Below are 13,961 nucleotides of genomic sequence, written 5' to 3'. Positions count from 1 at the left end.
TGAGTAAAACAAGGATCAATTTTCTGGACACCACAGTATACATAGATGATGATAAAATACAAACCACGCTGCACAGAAAGAAAACGGCCACAAATAGCATTTTACATGCTAAAAGCTTCCATCCGCAACCACTCATAAACAGCATTCCTTACGGAGAATTCCTTAGGATTAAAAGAAATTGCTCAAAGGAAAATGATGCAACTGCCCAAATAGAAGCCAGTGCCCAGAGATTGAAAAATCGAGGATACAGACAAAGAATCCTCAACAAAAGCAAGAAAAAGGTGGAAGAGAAAACACATGATGAGTTTCTAATGTCCAAAATGGAAAAAGAACAATCACTGAAGAAAGAACAAGAAAAAAATCAGAGAGATGATAACATATTGAAAAACGAGGATGCACCGAGACTAATTCTGACATACAGTAAGGAGAGCACAAAAGTTACCAGAATCGTCCAAAAATATTGGCACTTATTAACACAAGACAATGATATTGGTAAAATAATTGGAGTAAGACCAAAAGTCACATACAGAAAGGCGAGTTCGATAAAGGACAAGGTGGTACAAAGTCACTTTGTCACATCGACGAAACAAACATGGCTGACACAACAACAAATGGGTTTTAAAAAATGTTCCAACTGCAAAGCGTGCAAAATTGCCATTAATAAGAAGGAAATAACAGATCCAGAAGGAAAAACAATAAAGATAAATCACAGAATTACATGCACAACAACCTTTGTTGTATATGCAATACAATGTGTATGTGGCAAAAAATATATTGGAAGCACGACATGCATGCTCAAAAAGCGTATACTTGAACATATCAGAGCCGTGAAGAACAAAGATATGAACTATGCGACAGCAAAACATCTCACCAAATGCCAAGATAATGATTGGAGGAAGATGGAATACTTTGGATTGGACACAATACCACTAAATGAAAGAGCAGGAGACAGGAAAAGGAAACTACGGCAACTGGAGTCAAAGTACATAATACGACTACGAACAAAGACTCCAAAAGGTTTAAACAACGATGAAGAAATGTACACCCATCTCTGAAGCAATAATTGAAACAACTGTACTAATGGAACAATCATACGAAATGCCAATGAAAGCAGCAGTAATTGCATCTGTATATTATTTGGACATGAGCGAATAGATACTAATCTAACACCAGCAGCAGATAGGTTAATGAGAAACACTGTGGTACTAAATGCTAAAGTTCTCACTTGAAATACTTTAGATATGTGCAAACTACTCATATACAAATATTTGTAGAGACTCATATATCTATCGGGATGGGTACTATACCTTTATGCAATGCGCAAACATACCAATAATATACCAGAAATGCAATGATGAATTTGAATGTATTAAATACAATGTTATTTCTGTCATTGGGATATCAGATGTAAAAACACTACAACTCCCAGAAGGCAATGGGGTTGTTTTTAACCATAGAGTGTTATAAACAGATGACGATAGTAGTGTCTCCCTACCGTGAGAACGGCTGCAAAGCCAAAACGCGTTGGTTGACAGACTGGCTCTGTTCGTGAAATAAACAGGAGAAAGAAGGATTGATGTGTGCGACTGAACTTTGTGGGAAAAAAATATATATATATATATATATATACATATTCACTAAAAAACCATAGGCTTCAGGTACGTTATAGTGAATTGGACATTTGACTTATATAAAACCACAGAAATTCCCCCGTTACAGTTAGTTGAGCTAACTATAACTCGCGCACCCGCAATGCACTGCTGATGACGTCACATATTACATCACTCATGACATGGTCAGTGACATCACTGATGACATCACTGATGACATTTCAAATGACATCACTGATGACATCACCGATGACATCATCCAGTGAATGTGTGTTTCTGCAAAATTTAAATATTTTTCATATATATCTATGCCAAGGTGTATTGATGAATGAGTGGATTTACAAGTGCCTGAAGGGATTATTTAGTAGGTGCGTGACTGACTGTATAAGCGAGTGATTGAAAGTGTCTTACTGAATGCATGGGTTAGTGACTAAACTGTGTGAAAGTCTGTATTAGTCTCTCAGTTGGTGTGTAAGCAACTGCATGGGTTGGTGAGTAGCTACATGAGTGTCTATATGGGTTATTGATTTGTTATCTGAGTAATGAATGGGTGCCTGAGTATCTTTGTGAGTGGGTGGGGGTGTGTGTGACTGTGCATAGATGTCTGAGTGAGTGATTCACTGGTTGTATGGAGTCAACAGTATATCTGGGAAGGGCTGTGTGGGCAAGTTAGTGTGTGTATGGGTGAGTTGGTGAGTAAATGAATGTCTCAGTGGTATATGTGTGACTAACTACACATGTATTAAGGCAGTATATGTGAGTGTTGGAGTATATAAATGACTATACGTGAGAGTAAGTTATTTGAAGAATGGATGTATAAACGAGTGTCTGCTTGTATCAGTGATTGTATAAGACAGTAAGTATGTGTCAGTATCTGCATAAATAAGTGATTTGGTGTGTGTATAAATAACGGAGTTGGTGTGTACAACTGTATACATGAGTAAATGGGTATGTGATTGATTCTTTGCATGACTGACTAGGAGTGTGAGTAACTCTGTGGATGAGTGGCAGAGTGTGACTGTATGTATAGGTGTATGAGTGCATATTATAGTACTATATTGATGAGTAACTGCATGTATAAGTGACTGGATATGTGTATAGACCTAGGAAATAGTCTGTGGTATGCAGTATCTGGCATTGTTGTGTGTATGGTTTCAAAAATAGTAGTCTGTATTTTAGAGTGGGTGTATCCATGTTTATATTAGGGCATCAGTATGTGCATCACATTATCACGTGGATGATGTAATCAGTGATGTCATTTGAGATGTCATCAGTGATGTCATGAGTGATGTCACTGACCATGTCATGAATGATGTAATATGTGACGTCATCAGCAGTGCATTGCGGGGGTGTGAGTTATAGTTAGCTGAACTAACTATAACGGTGGAAATTGTATGGTTTTGTATGAGCGAAATGTCCAACTAACTATAACGTACCTGAAACATATGTTTTTTTTCAGTGAATTTCTAAGGTTTTTTAAATGCTTATTTCTAACTATAACGTGCTTGAAACCTATGGTTTTTTCAGTGAATTGCACAGGTTTTTTTAAATGCCAATTCCTAACTATAACATGTCTGAAACCTATGGTTTTCTCCTGTGAATTTCAAAGGTTTTATAAATGCTAATTCCTAACTATAACATCTGTAAAACCTATGGTTTTTTCAGTGAATTTCGAATGTTTTTCAAATGTTAATTTCATATTTTAATATTTAGAAAACCTATATTTTTTCTTTTTTTGTGTTAATATTTTTGAACTCTATTATCCTTTTTAAAAACTTTAAAATGTATGTAATGGTTTATATCTTCAAAAAAATATGTGTATCTTTTTTTTTTTGGGAGGTAGCTGGAGTCCCGTACCGGTAGGGTACCAAGCTCCGTCAGCACGCAAATCCTATGCGCCATATTGCTAAACTCGTAAATGATGCGCATTTCATATCTGATGGGTGATTGGCACCGTGTCCCGCGTAACATCATATACGTATGAGGTTGCGCCAGCTGCTACTTTGGTATGCGACGAGTACGCAGTACCGAGCCGCGCATTACATCATGTATGAATGGGGTCGCGACGAGTGCATGCTGCCATGCCCTGTATTACATCATGGACATATGGCGTCGCGCCGGGTATGCCATTCCCTCATTTTTTTTTATGTCTCAAAACTATATCTAGATAAGTTTAAAGTGTATGTGAGAGCAAGCAATAATCTAAAATATTTTAAACATTTATATATTTCTAACTGTAATAAACTTATATTATGGTAAATATATTTTCTCAAAATCGCGTTGGGTGCATCCTCTTTGCGCGCTCGGTGCGCAAATGCCATGTGACCTTAAAAAAAAGCCTTTGATTGGTTCATAACATTTCCTATTGTAACAATTGGAGGGCCCCACCCATTTTAGTCATTCTCTCTTCAGAGTTTGATGAGAGACACCTCTTCTGCTTAGAGAGCTTTTTTGAAAAGCGTTTTGCTGTGTAGTACACATATCTTATACTACACACAACATGCAACAATCATCTTGATCAATATTCATGGTCTGTACGGTAGCCTTCCATGTGTGATGGCCATGCATCTGAAACATTACATCAAAAAACAAATGTGTGTTACATGATGCCCCTGATGTGTGATTGTGCGCATTATTATGCTGCCTTTCGGTCTGGGTATTGGTGGCTCGAAGGGGTATCATCAGCCATGGGCAGAGTGCACATCCTAGATCACATGTGACAAACAGTAAAGAGTAATGTGTATATTTGTGTTGCAGTATGCTCTGTTGTCAGGCTTTACCAGTATAGAAGTGTGTCATATGTGAGACTTTCAGATTCACGCTTGACATGTAATGCTTGACTGTAATGAGCGTTATCACTGCGCATGACGTAGCCTCACTGTTGATCCTCCCTCCGTCCGAGTACATTCACATTGTGTGCTTCACGATAGCAACACTTTCAATAATACTGCACACCATTGACATACATGTCTGCTCATATCCAAAAGCTTAACAACGACATGTGATGTTGGCCATTCAATTTTTTCAGACAGCATCTCATTACCGATAGTTGCCGCCCTCCCAGTACATGCTACATTAATGTAAATTGCAGACTGAGCGACGTCAAAACTGCAACAGGGACACACAAATAAGTACACTTCCTGGCCAGGCTGGAACTGAACAACACCCATGCCCCCAGAATAATTAGTCACACCCCTACGCTGGCCTGGCGTAAGCAAGCCCAGCCCACTTTGCGTATGTATGAATAGGATAACGATGAAGCCACATGTCCCAGTTCTTCCACACTGCCTTAGGTGATATGGCCGCATCCACCTCGCATATCACAATGCACAATAAAAAAAAGGAATCCATGAGGTGTACACCATCCTCGCAATCAAAACTCCATTTGAATTGTAAACCCTGCTGGCCATCGTGTTTGGACATGCAACAATGACAGCAGGTGAGCAGTGGGGCCTGGGTGCTCCGTGCCTGCAATGGAGCTTGGTGCTGCAGAAGGGGTGGGGTGCATCAGCCTGGGTGCGCAGGTGCAAACAAGCGATGTTGCCGTGCTTAATGAGGTGATCTCCGACCTCATTCAGTCACATCTCTGTCTCATTTTAAGGACCTGCTGGACCGCACAGTAGACCGGAGCAAGCAGGCAGCGCTGCCCTACAGACACGTGGCATTGGCTTTTGGGGCACTGTAGTGAGCTGATTACTAAGTGTACATGCACACAGGCTTGCACCGCTGCATTACACGTGCACATTATGCTTCTAGCATGCGCTCTGTTCCTTTGTATGTGAACGTTGGCATAACATATTATTTAACTTTGTGTATTCTCGTACACTCCAACTCCTCTTTGAACCACGATTACCACTAACAGTTGGTAGATCGTACTTCAATAAGGAAGGATGCACTCAACTGGTGTTCTCTATTAAGCTTGAAATAAACCTTAATTTACCTCAAGACGTTTCCAGCATTATATTATTTCTCCCTTTTCAGACACTGAGTTAGTTGCACCAAAATGCACGCAGCAGGTGCTCAGCCCGTGATGATGCCCTGGGCATTCCGAAACCTTCCATTGTGGTATCAAGACTAACCCTAGGTGTAGTTTGCGAAGTAGCGCTACACGTAGCTACGCAAATTGCACTTCGCACTACGCGAGCTACGTATAGCACTTCACGAACTGCATGGTACCATGTTCGCACTGTGCAAGATGCTGTTTTCAATGATTGCACAGTGCGGACAAGCATCCGGCCTGTGCAATCATTGAAAACGGCATCTTGCACAGTGTCAGCTTTCTCAACGCGGACTGGTAGTTTCTCATCGCAAGCGGTTGAGAGCATACACGACCACTCGCAATGAGAAACCTGACCTCCCCACATTGAGAATCTCGCCGGGAGGTATATTTTCCACGCTCGCGATTGGCACCTTGATGTTGCTGATCGCGAACAAGGAAAAATTCTCGCCGGGATGTCATTTTGCTTGCTCCCGGTTGCCAACTTGACGTTGAGGACCACGAGCAAGCAAAAAATGACCGCTGCACTACGCTACGCATGTTTGCACTGTGCTACATGCAATTCGCGTAGTGCGAAGTAGAGCAAACTTCACAAACTACGCGAGCATAGTGTAGTGCTTTGCCCAGGCTTAATCAAGACACCGTACCAGACTGGAGACCTGCTGTGCCACCCTGAGAGAGGCACCCCGGAGTCAGACAGTCATTGGACACACCGGTGGTGGCAGGTGAGCCGTGAAGCATCAGTGCGCAGGAGCTGCAATTGAGCACAGTGCGGGGGAGGGGTGTCAGTGCAGTAGCCTGGGTGCACAGGTGCAGGCAAGCAATGTTGCCATAGATAATAATGTAATCTCTGGCCTCATTCATATCTCTGTTTCATTTTAAGGACTTGCTGGACCGCACTCTTTCTCGCGGACCCCAGTGTCCCAGACACACGGGTGACGGGAGGTGAACAGTGAGGGCTGGGTGCAGTATGCCGATGCTCTGTCTCCTCCTCCCACTGTTCTTTTGACTCTCCCTCCCCTTCTCCCTTCCACCTACTCACTCTCTTTCCCATTCTCGCTTTCTTCCTTTTATTCTGACTACCTTTCTTTTTCTCTTAGACATGGCACACATACTTATGTTTATTTTTTGTCTTGCAGGTTTTGTACGCTGCTTCCGGAGGAGGCCCACCCACTTATTTCATGTTATACTGTTGTTTCTTCGAATAAAGCTGCGTTTCCATTTATTTGTGTTGTTTTAATAAAGGTTATCTTTTTTTACCAATAAATAAGTGAGTGTATGGGTCTTCTTTTTCTGACAACACTTGTCTGGAGTTTATTGTGAAAATCGGAAGTTGATAGGAAGTTATGGGGGAAAACATTTGTAATTTTGCGGTGCACCTACCAAATGTAAACCAACAGACTATTACATAAATGAAGCCTGGCTAATTCTACAACTGCAAGGGTTCGATGAGTGTATCACTTCATAGCATCATGAGTACTGCCCGTGTTATTACAGAACCAATAAGGCACTGCCTAAGGCCACCAAGGTTTCAGGGACTTGCAAGGACCACCCTGCATATTTAAGTAAAGCCCTGGAGGATGCCAATCCCCGGACCTGAGTTGGCCTCGAAGCCCCTGAACAATTAGTAAACAATACCCGGGGAGGTGTCAATCCCCTAGGCTGCGAAACGTCTCTGTGCCCTCCCGTGCCGAATTTACATGTGAAATTAAGGTCCCCAGTGCTGCAGAGACCCCGCAATATAACAATAGGATTGGCTCCAGAACATTACCCACTGGGGGCTCATTTAAAAGAACAGGTGAGACCATGTTTCATTTTTTTTCCTCAATTTTTACCATCTGACAGGCTTTATTGAAGGGATACAAGGTTTTCCTCCTCTCGCTTCAACGAGGCAAACAAGGATTTGCTATCACAGGGTGGAAGCCATGCTCCCGCCCTGTAATATCAAACATAAATGTCCCGCGGATGCACACTCCAGGACATTGTATGAGCTGCGCCTGGTAGGTGGCACTCCATAGGGCCATAATGCATTGGTTACTGCATAAATACAGAATTAGTATAAACGCATACTAACACTACTTGCACATGTGTAGTACAGCGACCAGAGTGTAGTCAAGAGGCAGAGGAAGCCCAAAATCAAAAAATATAAATCCTACCAGAGGTCGGATCACATAGTTGGATGAGCCGAAGACCCTGGGATGAATAGAAACAGCTTCACGAAGAAAATGGGTCTTCAGCAGAACGCAAGGAACCTCGAAATATTGGTGAGTGCTGCCTTCTTTTTACCTTCTCCCACTCCTCGCCAAATTTATGTAGTGAAGAGGCAGACAGCAGTGGATCCGATAAGTAGATTTATTACAGGAAAAGAAGACAGCTTAAACGACCACCAACAGGAGCAGACAGCAAGGCAACCGTCTTCTCCAGTACTGTGTACAAACTCCCCAAGATTCCCCTCATGACAGCCCTACATTCTAACATTACATACTTCCATTCTAGTAGCATTACAGACTAACATTCTACTATGACTTATATTGGAATACTACACAGAGCTCATGACTTTACAGCAATGAGCACATGGTTTCATCCACGAGTCTTGAGACCGGTAGGGGTGAGTAGTTCGCTTCCCACTCCCTGTATTGTATAAACGCAAACTAACACTACTTCCACAGGTATGCTACAGCGCCCAGAGCTCATCACTTTCCAGCATTGAACTGATGGTTTAGGCTCATGGTTTAATACCCGCGTCTTCAGACCAGGAAGGGTGAGTAGTTCGCTTCCCACACCCTGTATAGTATAAATGCATACTAACACTACTTACACAGTTATACTACAGCGGCCAGTATACTACAGCGGCCAGAGCCCATCATATTACAGCAATCACCGGTAGGAGTGAGTACTTCGCTTCCCACTTCCGGTATAGTATGAACGCACAGTAGGGGTCAGTAGTTCGCTTCCCACTTCCTGTATGGTATAAATGCCTACTAACACTACTTACACAGGTATGCTACAAAGACCAGAGCACATCACTTTACAGCAATGAGCTCACGGTTTAGGCTCTCGGTTTCATACTCATTTGAGATGTCATCAGTGATGTCATGAGTGATGTCACTGATCATGTCATGAGTGATGTAATATGTGATGTCATCAGCAGTGCATTGCGGGCGTGCGAGTTATAGTTAGCTGAACTAACTATAACGGGGGAATTTCAATGGTTTTGTACGAGTGAAAAGTCCAGCTAACTATAACGCCCCTGAAGCCTATGGTTTTTTCAGTGAATTTCTAAGGTTTTTCAAATGCTAATTCCTAACTATAACGTGCCTGAAACCTATGGTTTTTTCAGTGAATTTCTAAGGTTTTTTAAATGCCAATTTCTAACTATGCCTACAGAGATAGGACATGTGAAGAAAGAAGAAAAAACGCACAGAAAGAAAAAAAAGAAATGCAGAAAGAAGCAACAGAAGTCCTCAAAGACAAAGAAAAGTGCAGGAAGAAGGATAACGTGCAGAAAGAACAAACAGAAGAGCAGAAAGTAGCCTTGTTGCAAAATCATCCTGTACCCTCAACTTTTTCAGACGGATACTGGTGGTAACTGAGTCTGACTAACCATTCGTAGAGCCAGTGCTATGTTAAAAGACACTCAGAATACAGTGAAAACACCTACATACACTAGGGAACACTATGCGTTGGGGTCCCCCTGTGATCAGCATGACCTCCTCTGTAAGCCCCTAGTATATAATAGGGCAGGGGATTAAAACTACCTCTTAAAACGCGCCACAGGGCGTGTTTGCACATGTCACCTCAGGCCCCGTCCCCTCAACTCCCAACTGTGTAAACACGCCCTGTGGCCGTTTTAAGTTGGGAGATTAAATCCCCTTAAATCCTGAGGGTCCCTAGGGTCCAACTAGACCACTAGATACCTCCAGTAAGCCCCACAGAGCTGCGTTGCAGAGAGATGTAAAAAGGGGCACGGCCTAGACCACCTCTCTGCAACGCAGCGCAGTGGCACTTACTGGAAGCACCTGGTGGGCTAGTTGGGCCCCAGGGTCCCTCAGGATTGAAGGGGAATTATTTCCCCAACTTAAAACGCGCCACAGGGCTTGTTTGCACACGTTAACTCAGGCCCCGTCCCCTCCCTTCACCACTGTGTAAACACGCTCTGTGGCCGTTTTTAGTTGGGAGATTAAGTTCATTTGAATCCTGAGGGTTCCTAGGGTCCAACTAGCCCACTAGGTACCTACAGTAAGCGCCACAGAGCTGCATTGCAGAGAGGTGTAAAGAGGGGCACAGCCTGCACCACCTCTCTGCAATGCAGAGCAGTGGCTCTTACTGGAAGCAACTGGTGGGCTAGTTGGCCCCCAGGGTCCCTCAGGTATGAAAGGGAATTAGTTCCCCAACTTAAAATGCGCCACGGGGCGTGTTTGCACACGTCACCTCAGCCCTGTGCCCTCCCTTCACCACTGAGTAAACGCGCCCTGTGGCCGTTCTAAGTTGAGAGATTAAGTCTCCTTGAATCCTAAGGGTCCCTATGGTCAAACTAGCCCACTAGGTACCTCCAGTAAGCGCCACAGAGCTGCGTTGCATAGAGGTGTAAAAAGTAGGGGTGGGCGGAATTTGCGAAAGTGACTTTCGCAAATTATCGCAAAATTTTTAAAAATCTCGGCAAACACGTGGAAATATCGCGAAGATAGGGAAGTTTTTTTCCCGCCCGTTCACGGTATTTTCTGCGTGGTCGCGGCTCGGCAACTTACCCATGCGGTTGCTCAGGGGCGCGGCCATCTTGTTTTCACTCTTCTCGCGGTGCATGATCGCGAGAAGAAAGATGTGATCGCGCGACCAATGACATTACTGCGGGCGCGAACTGTCGCGAGACAGAGCAAATGGCTACCAACAATCTAACATCTCGTGGAGAACGCGACCGGATCGGGAAAACTTGTCGACGAACGCTGGGATTCAGGTAAGGCGATCGCGCGCGCGCGAGAATGTATTATTTAACAGCGCGAGCAAGAAACAAATTATCGCTAAGCTGCGGAATGCGGAAATTTTGACATTTTCGCGCTCTCCGCGGAACGCGAAAATGTCAACTTATCGCAATTTCCGCGAGCGGAACGGAAATTTAGCCCAGGCCTAGTAAAAAGGGGCGTGGCCTCAGAACACTTGTCTGCAACCCAGCTCCCTGGCGCAAACTGGAGATACCTGTTGGGCTAGTTGGCCCTCAGGGACCCTCAGTATTGAAGGGGAATTAATTCCCCAACTTACAACTGGCCAGGGGGCACGTTTGCAGAGTGCTGCAAGGAGGGGCCTCCGGTGCAATGCCGGTCTTTTATTTATTTTATTTTTTTAAGAAGGAGGGTTGTGTGGCCCCCTCCTTTTTCTAATTTTCTGACCCTGGGGACCCCATCACCTAGGGCCTGCACCCTAATTTTTTTTGTTGAAAAAAATACATTTGGCCCTCCCAAGGCCTTAATCGGCCCGGGGACCCCAACCCCCGGGTCATAGCCTTTTTTTTTTGTAATTCTTTAGGACAGGGCTGCGTTGCACCCCTCCTCAGGCCACTTACGGCCCCGGGGACCCCATCCCCTGGGGCCGACCTTTGTTTTTTATTATTAAAAAAATATATATATTTATAGAAACACCTAGGACATGCTGGACAAACCATACGTACCTATCACCGTAACGATTTGCGTGATATTCATTAAAAGGCGACTATGCATAGAATGAATCCACATGGAATGTATTTACACCGCTAGTGAAGCTCTGACGTGTCTGACGCCCTACCGTGCCTAATCCCGGCGCCCCCGCCGGTGGGTACTCTCCAAGTAGACACCCTTGTCGTTTATTTATACAAACATGGGTAGCTATTGACGGGCACATTTAATATACACGCACACCAAGCCATTCAAAGGGGATTCGACAAAAATTCGACCAAACTGTGCAAGAAACCCCCCTCGGTTAATAAAATACACATCCACCGCCGGATGTGTAATACTTTTAATTTTACTCTCTGGAAAGGAAACAAACCTCACTTGAGAGTCACAGTGTGCTCCTGGCTGAGCCCAATGCTGTGTTACACCCACCAGTGCCCGCCGAGTGCCTCCCACCTCTGTGTTGTATTGCACCAGCTAGTGCGCATGCTATGACACTCTCTAGCCCATGTGCACTGTAACACCACCCCTCTGGGATCCATGTCTTTGTCACAGTGCATATACAACGTTACACTCCCCAGCACATATTTTATATTACAACTTTAGAGACTAGTTAGTTTACACAACACTGCCCTGTGCATATTGCACTCCAAGGCGCATATCGCATAGCACGCCCTAGTGCCTGTGCTATATCGCGCTCTCCAATGAATCTGTCATTGCGCACAATGTATTGCATATTATATTTCACGCCCCGGTTCATCTTATATCACACTTTTTGGTGCATAGTTTATACCATATACTATATCTAGTTTTAATTTTCAATCGTGCTCTCAGGACTATGTTCTATATAACACTGCATCCACCTACCCTTTTCACAGGCATTACATTTTGCGATGGGGGTGGAGGGTCAGGGGGTGTTTCTGCCAAGTGAGCCCGGATTCACAGTCACAAACGTCCTCTTCTTCCTGAATAAAAGTGACATTATGCTGCATACTTGTTCACATTTTAAGTAGTTCGCACAGACACACATTTTAAAAACAATAAAGTTCCTAATACCCACCTTCTCTGAACAGTTAGATTTCTGCCCCATCCACCTCCTCCCTATCCTCTGTTGTCTGAATCCATGGACTAGCCTCCTCCCTCCTGCCGTGCATGGTCTGATGTGCTGCCACTGCCCTCCATTTAGCATGATGTACCAGTCCACTCCTCCTGCCCTCCATTGCCCAATTCTATGGCCCATCATTAACCTCCTGCTTAGCCTCTGTGCTTAGCTTGCTGCCCCTATTCTCCTTCCCCCTGCCCTCCGATGTCTTTGTGCATGCCCCTGCTCCATACTTTTTGCCCACCATGTTCCATGGACCTGCCACTCCTATCTACTCTGAGTGTTCTGTTGAGCTGCCACTCCCCTCCCACCTGCCTAGCATTGTCAGATGACTGTAACCTGTCCCTGCCACCTCCACCCTGCCTGTCCACATGCCTTGCCCCTATCCCCTTCCTCCTGTCCTCCATGGTCCATTTTACTGCCACACCCTTCTGCCCTCCCTGGTCTGTTGTGCTGCAACTGCTCCTCCTGCCTGCCCCGCGCGGTCTGTTGTGAGGCCCCTTCCCCTGAACTCTCTTGTCTGTGCCCAGGCCTGACCCTCCCTTCTATCCTCCATGGTCTTTTGTGCATGCCCCTGCACCCTCCTTCTTGCCCATCATAGCCATTGTGCTGCCACTAACTCTCCCGCTTGCCATGCATAGTGTTCTGTGCTGCCATGGCCCCTCCCACCTTCCCTGTGTGGTCTGTGTGTATGCCATCATAGTCTTGTTGTTGCTCTCCATGGTGTGTCTTGTTTCTAGTGCCCATCCTGCCTGACCTCCATGGTCATCTTGCTGCTCCTGCCCTGCCCCCTTACCCCCAGCCCTCTGTTTCTATGTGCAGACCCCTATTCCCTCCCTCCTGGCTTGTCTGTTCCATTGTAATGCCCCTGATCCGTCCCTCATGCCCTTTATGGTCTGTTATGCTGCAGCTTTATCTCCTGTTTGTCCATTATGGTCAGCTAGCTACCATTGCCTCTTTCCCCTCTGTTCTCTGTTGTCCATGTGCATGGTCCTGTCCCCTCCCTATTGCTTTCTATGGATTGTTGTGCTGCACTCCCATCCCGCATGCGCTGTGTGGTGTATTGTGCTGCTGCAAACCCTGATGCCTGCCCTGTAGGGTCAGTTTGGTGCACCTCTCCATGTCCCTCCTGTCCTCTGTTATCTGAGTCCATGTCCCTACCCCAATTCCTCCTGCCTACCATAATCCAATGTACCATACTTGCGAACATTTTGAACTTGGTAAGAGGGAGATTTTGAAAAAAACTGGGGTATTGATTTTCCCCTTTGAGTTACATTGAAAAAGAAGATATTGTAGACAGGAGACATATCAAATAATGCCCATTTGAGCTTAAAAACATTGGACGTTTCCTGGCTGAAACGGGTCTGTTGGCATGTATGGTTGTACTACCACTGCCTCTTCCTTCTGCCCACAATGGTCTATTATATTGCCACAGCCTCTCCTGACAGTCCTGTATTGTTGGTTTGTTGCCCCTGCCCCCTTTCCACTGCCCTCCATAGTCTGTTGTGCTGCCACTGCCCTTCCTGCCTGCCCAGTGTTGTCAAATTGTTGCCTCTGCACTCTCCTACCTGCCTTCAATTTTCAGAGTCCATGCCCCTGGCCTCTGCCTC

The sequence above is a fragment of the Triturus cristatus genome, chromosome 11, assembly GCF_964204655.1.
Source record: "Triturus cristatus chromosome 11, aTriCri1.1, whole genome shotgun sequence".
Lineage (NCBI taxonomy): Eukaryota > Metazoa > Chordata > Amphibia > Caudata > Salamandridae > Triturus > Triturus cristatus.
The sequence above is the reverse complement of the archived record's forward strand: the minus strand, read 5'-3'. Positions refer to the sequence as shown.